General features: G+C 47.8%; 1 pseudogene across 1 annotated transcript; it reads right to left on the minus strand.

Annotated features, from left to right (window-relative positions):
• Positions 1–10,519: 10,519 nt before the first annotated feature.
• LOC146761736 (uncharacterized) lies at positions 10,520–12,232 on the minus strand (annotated as a pseudogene). The gene has a single exon (XR_014942502.1). The product of XR_014942502.1 is annotated as an uncharacterized LOC146761736 (transcript).
• Between the last annotated feature and the right edge of the window lie 250 nt (positions 12,233–12,482).

Below are 12,482 nucleotides of genomic sequence, written 5' to 3' on the forward strand. Positions count from 1 at the left end.
GCTACTGATACTTCCTACAAGACTAAAATTCTCCCCAACTGCATCCTTCCCCAGTGCCAAGCACTGCTGCCATTGGCTGATGGTCTCTTCCCTGATTCACAGTGGGTGTGTAGAGGTGAAGAAACACATTGCTGTTTGGGCAGGTAAGACAGCTGATATTGGAGTCAGATAAGGCGATGCTACAGGAGGATGAATGCTTTTGGACTTGCCTTGCCTTGCCTCCTGTCTCTTCCTCTCCCTCCAGGGCTTCCTTACAGCTGTGCCCACATGCAGACTGAGGCCAATATAAACGTGTCAAGTTTGACACACAGAGGTTGGTTAAGCAGAAAACTAATTTGAGTTAAAATGGAGTCTCACGTGTCTTCCTGGCTGCACTGAGCCCTGCGTGTTGACTACAGCCTCCCACCAGGCCCAAGAGCCACGCAAGAAGCAAGGACTTTAGGTAGGTGATGTCTCGCCTGCAGAGTAATGTGGTGAGGATAAAAGAGAAAATCAGATCTGACTTATGTCTTGGCTATGATTTTTCACTGTAATTGTTGAAGACTCTCTTCCGTTGGCTGCATCTTGTGGCCATTGCTTGTTAAGGGAATCTCTATGGGTTTTTTTAGCTTGATCTTGGCTGTTTCATGACTCACCTTGTAACAGACTCTCCTTCTTCGTGTGACAAGTAACATTCAGAGCAGGAAAGGCTCATTAGCGGACGTGAATATGTAGTAGATATAGGACCAACATGTCAGGAAATTCCGAAGCCATAGACTGGTGGCTACAAAGGAAGAAGGATAGGATGGCCTCTCCTGATAGCTTCAGAGGTGGAAATCTGTCATTAGATGCAGTCAAAGTGTGCTGGAAGGTGAATAGGTGGTACAAAGCTGATCTTAGTATGAAACAGGCAAAGCAGGGCTATCGTACTGACTGTATTGTCCATTTTTGTATCCAGTTCAATCAGATCCTCAGGGATGGCATTGCTTCCACATCAGATCCAGTTAGTAGCAAATTGTTGGGAGTTTTAATGACTCTTATTCAGCCCTGGCAGAAGCCTCACAGGCCTAAGAGGAGGTGCAAAGCTCTTCCAGTGGATAAGGAAATTATTTTCACAATCCAAAGTTCTTTATCTAAAGCCTCCGGTTGCAAATTCCCATTTCTCTCCAAAATAACACAGAGCAACTCCAATAGAGCAGGGAAAGCAGTCAGACCAGGTTTTCTTTGAGGCATGACTCCTAGTGATAAGACAGAAACATGTCAAGTGATCCAGAAATCCTTTAGCAAGAGCTGTGGCAGATTTTGGAGCTCTTAGAGGCTTTTCCCTTGCCTTCCTCACACCTCCCTCAGAGGGATGGATGAGGAACTGTTTTTGACTGGAGGAAAGCAAGCCAAGAAGGCTACAAAGCCTCCCATTGCTTTTGCTTTCTTTCATGCCCCCAAATCCCTCAGGATGCAGATGTCCACGTACACCCATGGCGGCTCTGGCAACACTTGTGCAGCTCTGGGAGGCCTGCTGGGTGTCCCAGCAAGTACAGGGGGACAGGGCAACAATACCGTGGCTCAGAGGATATCTCCACCCAGCGACATGAGCTGATTCCAATCTTGAAACGTTGAGGAAACAATTGAAAGTTTTCAGGCTTAGGTAAAAGGACTGAAAAAGACTCCGAAAATGTGGAACGGTATGAATTAAGTGTGAGCATCCTGAACAGATCCTGTTTAAGTGCTAGCACAAAAGACTTCCCCAAAAGGAGCCACCCTCTCCATCCCCAGGGATGTGTTCTAGATGAAAACACAACATGACAAAAGAAAACTACCCCCAAACTTGTTGCTAGCACCAGATCATCTCCCCCTCCCTGGCTGGAGTTTTGCATCCCTGCTGACATTGGAAAGCCGTGTCCCTTTGGTGTAATGCAAGCAAGGCTCATGCAAATGTTAAAAACTCCTGTGGTGGATATGGCTGTGATGCTCCAGCACGGTGACATCGGCACTGTCTGTGGCAGTGGAAGGGCTGCAAGTTTCCCTAGTTCATGCGTGTCCTTAGAACGACTTGAAGAACTGGACCTCTGACAGAGGCTTTCCGTGCCCTGTGCCGAAATGTGAGCTGTTTAGAAGGACTTAAACCAGCTATGACTCATATGAAAATAAAGCATTTCTGGAAATGAAAAGACCATTTATCCTCTCTGCACACAAAGCCACTTTTTTTCCCATTTCCACACTGTAAGCTCTTTGGGAAAGAGGACTTGCTATCTCTCTCAGTTCAGGTCTTTAAGACCATGTGGTATCTGATCTTCTCCCAAAAGAAAATAATGGAAAAGCAAATTTCTCCCTTTTTTTCTCTGCAGCAATTCGAGCTAGAAGAAGATTAAAATTATCATAGGATTTTCTGCTTTGTGTTTGCTTATGTAAATGCAGAAAATACCATGTCTGAGTGGACTGAAAAGTTGCCCGTGAAACACTGTTAGCTGACAGATAAGTTTCATACCCTAGATTGTGTTCTATTAACCTGCTCGTCTTCTCAGTCGAAATACCATTTCTAAATTTTAATACAATATAGAGTAAACCTGATTTAATCTTTGTGTCTCTTATTCTCATTATTCCACTATTGGTCTTTCATTCCAATGAAATCAAAACCTGACTGCTTAGGAAACACCTCTCTTCCATGATATCCCCCTTTAGCCAAATGCATTCCTTGAGAGCTCACATAACATCCTGTAGAACCTGCAGCACTTGCAGAGCTCATCCTGCTCTGCTTGGATGCTGGGCTACATCCTGCTCATCATCCAGCTGGGCCATGGGGAACATGCTCCAGGCTGTGTGCCCTTCCCTAAGTGCCAGTGCCACGTTACAGGGCTGCTGAAGAGCACTCTCCTTCAGGCTGCACTCAGGGTTTATTTTTGCTCCTCCTAATATCTTTTTAAGTCCCTTCTGCTTATTTGTACAGCTTTCCCAGCATCCTCTTTTCCCAGCTTGTTTATAGCTGGGAGGCCTTCTGCTTATTGCTCATCCTAATCTTACATCTTTACTCAGCAACACTGAACATACTGCTCTCATGCCTGTCTCCACTTTGCTACAATTAATTTTCTTTCTCTTTGTGGATCTTCTCTGTCTTTGTGTATTTAGCTTTTCTGACTATTCACAATGTGTTTTCAGTTTCCAGAATCACAAACACTCTCTCAGTGTTAACTCTTACCTTCCAGGAGGATCTGGACTGCCCAATCAGCCTCAGGTCCCGTGGCATCACAGAATCACAGAGTATCCAATATTGGAAGGGACCCACAGGGATCACTGTGTCCAGCTTTTGGCTCCCCAAAATCAAACCACGTGAATGAGGCAGACATCCTTCTGTTTGCTCTTCAATGAGGGCAGAGTTCCCCTTTTTGGCCTGGGAGAAGATTGTGATGGTGTTTTACCCAGTGAATCAAATCCCCGTTCTTAGTCCTCCTGTGATCTAAGGGCTTCATAAGCTGTGGCATTGCTTTCTATCACAAAACCTTCTTTCTCACTTTCTCTCTCTTCCCATCCAGCCAAGGCAGTTTCAGCAGAGGTATCACAACAGTGTCTCTGGCCCACAACAGGGCATGATGCTGGGGCTGGGCTATGAAACAGGATACCTGAATTAAAACTCCAAAAACAACGACGCTAGGACAGATCAAGAGTCCATACATCCCACTCCTGTCTTTGAAAGATAATTGTTGAAGATATGTAGGGAAACAAGATAATAGAGAGAAAAGGAGAAACACTTACTGTATCCTACCTGCCCAGCTTCCAGAAGCCAGCAGCTCAGGAAAAAACAACCCCTTTTTTCCTTTTCCTTTTCCTTTCTATTTTTTCCTTTCCCCCTTTCCTTTCCTCTCCTTTCCTCTCCTTTCCTCTCCTTTCCTCTCCTTTCCTCTCCTTTCCTCTCCTTCCCTTTCCTTTCCTCTCCTTTCCTCTCCTCTCCTCTCCTCTCCTCTCCTCTCCTCTCCTCTCCTCTCCTCTCCTCTCCTCTCCTCTCCTCTCCTCTCCTCTCCTCTCCTCTCCTCTCCTCTCCTCTCCTCTCCTCTCCTCTCCTCTCCTCTCCTCTCCTCTCCTCTCCTCTCCTCTCCTCTCCTCTCCTCTCCTCTCCTCTCCTCTCCTCTCCTCTCTTCTCCTCTCCTCTCCTCTCTCTTAGATGTCCTTTTGAGCCACCATTAGATGTTCCCACTCTTCTTTTCCATGGGCCTAAAGGCTGTCAGTCTTATATTCTTGGTGGAAAAATATCTTCTAAACTTCTCAGCAACTTTGGAGTTCTATATAGCATCCATCCCTACATTTCTTGACCACAACATCAGCATAATATCTACCCTTCCTCAATTTAGCTGAAGTATTTTCTTCTAATTTCTACCCCAGCACAAAGTTATTTGCCTCACATTCATCTAGTTTTATACAAGAGGCAAACACAAGCTCTCTAACTCCTTATGTCTGAAATACCTGAGGAATTTTTGAACTTAATCCGTTTATGTCACCTGCACAGTTACAGGTATTTTAATGAGGACAGTAACGCTGCCTCAGCATTTTTTATATATTCAAGTAACGTGCAGTAAATCATTTTCCTAGTCTTCGTTCTCCATTACAACACATTTTCTTGTCTGCCAGCTGCTAATTGGGGAGCTCTTGCCCTATCATTATTTTTTTCATTCCTTATAAATATCTAAGGTGCAAACCAGGTTGATTTTCTGTAGCAGCAGGTAATTTATTTGTCTCCATGGAGATAAACTGTTGGAACTTTTGTTCATGCTGTTTTATCATTAAAAAATACCAATTATCTCAGAAATCTTTAGATTCTTGCCTGACTCCTCGTCTTGCCCAAGATCCTTATGAAACCTTTTAAACACAGGAAAGGTGGCTGCAGGACCTGACCAGGCTGTTCCAGTTCTCACATCACTTTAGGCAGATTCACAAATAGGTCAGTTCTTCTTGAAATGAGGCTGAAGTAGCTGTAAGCTTCGGTCTTCACTGAACATAGAGAAACACAGTCAAATCCTGGCAACTCTGGATGGGTTTCAGTTGTTCCTTTGGAAGTCACTGTTTTTCTCAGGGGGGACCTTAGAGTGGTGAGGTCCTGGAACAGGCTGCCCAGGGAGGTTGTGGATGCCCCGTCCTTGGAGGTGTTCAAGACCAGGTTGGACGGGGCCCTGGGCAACCTGATCTAGTAAAGGTGTATGTTTGGTGGCCCTGCCAGGCAGGGGGGTTGGAACTACATGATCCTTGAGGTCCCTTCCAACCCAAGTCATTCTGTGATTCTGAGATCCAGCATTGCCGTCATGGGTATCTTTCTGTGTGAGCACATTTATTTATATAAAGAAGAGTCAGCACTGACCAGAATGGCTGATACATCTCCTTAAAGCTAACAGGAACACACTCTCACCTTGGGCTGCAGTAGATCACCTGCTATGGAAGAACTAGGGATTTGGGTTGAACAAAGGGATCCCAAGCAGGTGTAGTACATTGCAATAAGTTTTGATGTCTGATTTGCCAAATAATTTATGTTATTCCTCCAAGTTAAGAAAGCAGTGAGTTTTAATTTCTTGAGCTCAGTAATGCCATGTTTGTCTACAGCTCCCCTTTGGCTTCTCCACTGGTCTGGGCACTATGAGACCCACACTCTTCTCACTGTCAAGGCTGCACCTTTACACCACCTTTGCCTGTCTGGACAACACAGGTCATCTAAATCCCACAACTGTGGAGTCCGTGGTGTCTTTGCAAAGAAGAAAGAAATGCCTTTAAAAGGAAGGAAAGAAGAAAAGACGTTTCCATAAATACCATCACATTAATCAATCCTGTCCATACTCTGAGATGGATCTGTATCTCAGCCTTATAAAGGGAAAACTGCATACTCTGGTTTGCAGCCTTGGTTGTTTTCCATTCAGTCACTGCCTTGTTAGTGCCCCTCTCACCAGCACTGCTTTCTGACCCACAAATCCTGCTCGCCTTGACTCAAGCCTGGCCTGGCACCCCTTGAAACAAGAGGGAGTCTCCAGTGACTTCCAGGGTTGTTGGCTCCATCCTGGGTCTCGCTCTCACCACAGATGCTTTCAGAGAAATGCTACGGAGCATCACGATTCTATTTTGACTTACTTTTTTCCTAGAATTGTGTGATTTTTTTGTTCTGTTTTCCCATGGCTGAAGGAAGCCCCAGCTCTAAGTGGCTTAAGGACAACATTAGAGGGAACACGCTGTGTTTTCTTTTATCTCTTCTTTGGATCTAAAGTATTCGTGGGGGCTTTTGGATGGTGTTCTCTTCATTCCCATCCCTGAGTGTGCCGGCTCGGCTCTGCTGAGCTCTGCCCAGTGGTCCCATGAATACTATAGCAAAGTGACTGGTACAGCAGCCTCTCCTTATGTGCACAGACCCTTTGAAGTCACTTCAAAGGCGATGTTTGCAAAGGGGCTGCAGGTACAACGCCGTCAAATATGGCCAATACCATCCCTACTGTTTAACGATTCAAACATGATTTCTTATGAGCAAACAGAGGCATTTTTTTATATTGTTGACACTGATCCTCTAGCTTAGCAAAAGGGCACTCCTGCAACATTTTCTGACTCAATTTATCATCTGCCCTAGGCATTCGTTGCACTTTTCTCATCATTAAGGAAGAAATAAAAGCCATTCGTTAATCCCCAAACCACTTTGTTCCTCTATGGCCCTTCAAAGAGCAGGGCCCCTAAATGGTGATTAAGGACTCCGGAGACCTTTCTCAAGAGAGATTCCTTTCCTTCCCCATATCAGGCAGAAGGAATCAAATTCTCAAGCCGGGTAATGTTTTTTTAATTAATACCACAGGACTTAAAATAAAATAAGATAAAATAATTATATGGGGCTTTTAACCTTCTTCTTCTTCTTCTTTTAATAGGCTTTTTACATTGTCTTTAAATAAAAACAACTCTCTCTGCTTATCCAATGGATTTAGGGTGACGGTGTTGATTTAAAGGCTGGGGGCAGAGAGGACTGGAGCACAGGGACAGGCTAAACTCTACCTGCCTTCCTAATTGAAGAGGCAAGGAGATCTCATGCCCCCTTGCACTTGACCCTGGAGCATTGCACAGGGCCAGGGGGACTGCAGTGTCCTCACCAGCACGGGGAAAGGACTTGGGTTGAGCTCTGGGCAGGCAGCAGCAACTCAGCTTGGGGCTACTCTGTGGGAACACTATGGGGAGCAGCTGCCCTCCTGCGGGGCCTCCCCTCCACACAACTGGGTGTTCGCTGATGGACACCAACCCACAGCACCCACAGCTGTGGCAAACACTCTACGTGTGAGTCAGGCACCAGGCAGAAGATTATTGGCAGAGGCATCCCCAGAAAAGAGAAAATCTAGACAATTTCCTTTCCGTTTATGATGCTGCTGCTTCTATTTCTTTATTATTATTATTCATCTCGATGTGGTTTTTCTTTCCTCCTCTCTGGAGTCCTTTCCAGCAGCCCATACTTTACTCACTGTGATTTGAGGCCCAACCTACCATTCTAATGTTTCTCTCTCCATCCCAGGCTGGAAGCCATGTTTCTTTTCCTCCTTTGAGCAGTTGGAGGCTTTGGGACACAGGTGCCTGTGTGGGAGTGTGGAGGCACAGCCACAAGCTGACCACTCTTTGTTCCACTGTTTGGAAGACCTTCCTCTTTTACCTCCAGCCTCAATCTCCTGCAACCAGAGAAAACCCGAGGGATCAGGAAAAGCCCTGCATGACAAAATCAAATGTGCTTCACCTCTTACAGCTGCCTTCAAAAGCTCCGTGTGCCAGAAAATTGTAATGAGTCAGTAATAGCCATGAAAAGAAAATAATTGATGTGGTTCTTCTGATGACAGCGTTTGCAGGACTGCTTTTGTTTTGAACCTCCATTTTAGGAGAACAGTGGGAAAAACACGTTTTAAAAGCTCCCTGCTGATATCAGTGGGACCACGAGCTGTGCTTATAAAGGCATTAAGTCCCTTCACAGGTACACGCAGTGCTTCTGGAACTGGAAGGAGGCTGACTGTACAATGTCAGAGTTGTTTTAGTTAGAAGGGACTTTTAAAAGGTCATTTGGTCCAACTCCCCTGCACTGAACAGGGACACCCACAGCTCAGTCTGGTGTTCAAGCCCCATCCAGCCTGACCTTGCATGTCTTCAGGGGTGGGGCATCCACCACCTCTCTGGGCAATCTATTCCAGTCCTTCTCTACCCTTATCATTAAAAAATAAATTGCTTATATCCATCTAAATATCCTCTTTTCACTGAGGCCACTTCCCCTTGTCCCATCCCCACAGACCCAGCTGAAGAGTCTGTCCCCTTGTTTTCTATACCCCTGGGCATAATATGAAGGGCAGGGCAGTTCTGCAGCAGCAACGAGCAGGAACGCTTTCTTTTGCTGCCGGGGGACATGGCAGCACATTGCCAGAGCTCCTGTGAATGAGGCTGGTTTGCAGTCTATGTGCCAGGCGTGCTGCCAGGCGCTGGTCCCCTCTCGGTTCCAGCCCTGCGGTGTCAGATGGGGGAGCTCAGTGTGAGCCCGCGGTGGCTGAGCGGTGCTAACCGAGCAGAATTTGTCACCTCGGTTTCTCTCCCCCCGGAGGATTCGTCTGTCAGTGGGAAGGAGAAGAAACTTATAATTAACGGAGAAGCAGGAAGCAAAAAGCAGAGTTCAAAGCTGTCTGCCAAAAGAAACCGATCCCGAGCGAGGCTCCCATCATTGTGTCTGGGATGACAATGACAGCCCGGCACTTCCAAGGCCGGCGCATTGTTGTGTTGAGCTCCCGTCCCCAGCACCGCTCGCCCTACGAGCTGCCGGCCCCGCATCGGGAGCTGCAGGGCGAGGGGTCAGCTGGCATCCGGCGAGGGTTGGAGGATGTGGGTTATAATGAGATCACAGAGGAGCGCCCCGATGACGGGCAGCACGGCGCGGTGTGGCGATGGGGAACGGAGCGCAGCCGGGGGGTCTGCCCATCCATCCCTCCGGCTGAATTTCTACCCGAGAGCCGGGCAGTCTCGTTCCATCCTATTTTTAGTTTACCGTATTTAAAACGGGGTTAAAAGGGGTCATAAATCTTTGCGGGAGCCGAGCGTCCGCGGAAAGCCAGGTCTGATCGCTTTTACATCTGCTCCAGGTTCTCAGCCTTATCTGCCTCAGCTGCCTTGGCCCTTTGTGGCCGCACACAAACGCCATTCAGCAGCAGCCCTTTGGCAGCCCTGAGTGGCAGGTATAGGGTAACCGCGCTGCTCAAGGGAGGGGCGGCGGGCGCCGGCCCCCGCGGCACGGACTGATTGACACGGCAAAGCGGCACAGAGGGGTTGTTTGAGGGGAGCCCGCCAGATTGACAGTGTAAATGTGTAACACACACACAGCCTGTGAGAGAGGAGCCTGCCGGCGGGTGGGAGAGCGCTGGCGGAGCGTTGGTCACACGGAGATTGAATTACAGCTGAATTAGATCAGAGCTGTGGGAAACGGCACCTCCTAAACACACACGCAGCCTCCCCGGGGGCCGGGAGGCAGCGCCGTGCCCGCAGCATCACAACCGCGGCCCCGAGCGGTGGCTGCGGCCAGAGGCTGGAAAGGAGGGCAAAAAACAAAGGGGAAAAAAGAAAAGGAAAAAAAAAAAATAAATGCTGGGATGGGAAAGGCCGGCACGGCGGGATTTTCACCCCGCAGCTGCAGGAGTTGGACTCCAAAAGGGATTTTGTTGGCTTTACCCGATGCCTTTTAAGATCTGCGGTTTTACGGCGTTTCGCGAACGCTGTGGGGAAGAATCTTAATACCCCAACGGCCCCCTCAGATACCGATCGCCCTCCTAATCCTTTTGATTTGCCGTATGCTCTGATGGCACGTCACAGACCCGAGCTCAGGGCCGGGGTGGGCCGCCTGCAGAACAGACCCACTGTCAACCCCGTTACAAAGGGCAAAAAGTCACCGGCTCCGGGACGCGCAGCCCAGCAGCGAGGCAGCGCTCCCAGCAGTGAGGTTCTCCTTGAGGGCTCCCATCCAGCGGCCGGGTTGCTTTGTTAATTCCCATTACGCAACTTGCTTTCCAGGACACATTTTGATTTTGATTTTTAATTGGATTTTCCAGTGTCTCCAGCTTTTCGTAACCCCCCTCTCCAGCGAACTCAACTGGCAAACATTGGCCTGTGATTTCTCAACCTCCCGGCTAGTTCTCATAAATAAAGTGGAAGCCAAAGAGAGACACAGTGCCTGACAGCGGAGCCGGGGCTCTGCAAACAGTGGATGCATTGGGCAGCCCGCAGCTGCAGGGCAGGGTGAGACCTAACACTTTGCAGCCCTTGAAGTCTCACAGCCTGACTGTCTGCAGTGCGTGGCCGTGCAACTCCAGAACCAGAAGCACTTTTCTCCTGCTCTTCCCAGGGGTGGGACTGGAGCCTTGCCCTTTTCACCTATGGGATGGTAAAGGCAGACTGCTGGCACCTCAGTGTGCAGCTGTGCTGAGCTGCAGGCTGGGTTTGGTATTTTTTAATGGAACAAATCCTCCTGAAAGCTGTGCTCAGGTACATGGAAGGCAGGGAGGTGATGTGGAAGAAGCAGTATGGCTTCTCCAAGGGCAAATCCTGCTTGACCAGCCCAGTGGCCTTCTATCATGGTGTCATTGTGACAACACATAAGGGGGAGAGCCACTGATGTCATCTGTCTCAACTTCAGTAAGGCCTAACATGGTACTCCACAACATCCTTCTCTCTAAATTGGAAAGGTATGGATTTGATGAGCAGTCTGATCAGTGAACAAAGAGTGGGTGCAGGATTGAGTCCAGAGAGTGGGACAGGTCAATGGCTCAGTGTCTGGATGGAGATCAGTGATGAGGTGTCCCACAGGGGTCAGTGCTGGAAGAGATACTCTGTCAGTATCTTCATCAGTAACATTGACAGTAGGTTGAGGGCACCCTCAGCAAGTTTGCTGATGACACCAAGCTGTGGGGTGCAGTCAACACATCTGAGAGACAGGATGCCATCCAGAGGGACCTAGACAGGCTTGAGCAGTGGGCCCAGGTGAACATCATGAGATTCAATAAATCCAAATGCAAGATCTTGTGCCTGGGCTGCAGCAACCCTCACTACCAATACAAGATGGGGGATGAAAGGACTAAGCACAGCCCTGCTGGAAAAGACTTGAGGGTCCTGGTGGATGGGAAGCTGGACATGAGCCAGCAATATGCCCTCACAGCCCAGAAAGCCAACCATATCTCAGGCTGCATCAAAAGAAGTGGCCAGCAGGTTGAGGGAGGTGATCCTGCCCCTCTGCTTTTCACTGCTGAGGACTCACCTGGAGTACAGATGTGAAGTTCTCAGTGCAGGAGAGATGTAGACTGGTTGAAGGGCATCCAGGGAAGGGCCACAAGAATTATCCATGGAAAGGAGCACCTACAAGGACAGACTGAGAGAGCTGGGGCTGTTCAGCCTGGAGAAGAGAAAGCTGTGAGGTGACCTGATAGAGGCCTTTCAGTATCTAAAGGGGATCTACAGGAAAGAAGGGGACAGACTCTTTAGCAGGGCTGTGGTGACAGAACAAGGGGAAATGGTTTCAAGCTCAGAGGGTCGATTTTGGTTGGATGTAATGAAAAAAATCTTTCACAGTACGGACAGTGAGGAGCTGGAACAGGTTTTGTAGTGATATGGTTGTTGCCCCATCCCTGGAGACTTTCAAGGTGAGTCTGGATCAGGCCCTGGGTAACCTGATCTAGTTGTGGTGTTCCTGTTCATTGCAGGGGAGTTGGACTAGATGGCCTTTAGAGGTCCCTTGCAACTCTAAGGATTCTATTACTCTATGATTCTATATCCTGTGGTTTTGTCTCCCTGTGACGGTGTCTGCTACATCATGAAGGGTCTGGTAGTTGAAAGCAGCTCATTATGGGTAAGATTTTCTCATACAAAATAATAAAAAAAAAAAAGGCTACCAAAAAAACAGACTTTTTTTTTACTGTGTGAGCTTTAAAGTCATAAAACTTTTCATGGCTTTATGCACCTTTTCTACAGCTGTTATGAGAGGTAACTATCAACCGAGGTGGGAGGTTAGAGTTGCAGATGCATTCAAGTCTCAGACATGTTGACAGGTTTTAGCCTCTGGGAGAGCAGGTGCCAGCACTGTGTGGCAGGAAGAGCAGCAAGGAGCCGTATGCGGCTCTGTGGAGAACGGCTGAGGCACAGCACGAATAGCTCTCCTCTGGTTGTGCAGTGCTGTCAGTACTGAGCCAGGGCGAACCCACAGAGAGTGGCCGTCAGGAGGTTTCCATAGATTCGCTTGCACCAGCAAGGAAAAGTCTTCAAAGTAGAACTCCTTCCATAATAGGAAGAGAGAGAAAGATTCAAATTAATCCAAGCTTGAAATGCAGATACTGTGCATCGAAGTCAATGAAATAGAATCTGTTTTTGATATTTCCATTAATTTGACTGTAAAACATGATTTAAATGAAATTGCAGAGAAATCAATTGCTGTGAATCCTTCCTGTACCATCAGCTTGCCTACTGTTATCATGAATTCACTTTGGCATCTGAGTGCTTAGAAT

This window comes from Coturnix japonica, chromosome 2 (assembly GCF_054131305.1).
Source record: "Coturnix japonica strain WE chromosome 2, WE-NBRP24, whole genome shotgun sequence".
NCBI lineage: Eukaryota > Metazoa > Chordata > Aves > Galliformes > Phasianidae > Coturnix > Coturnix japonica.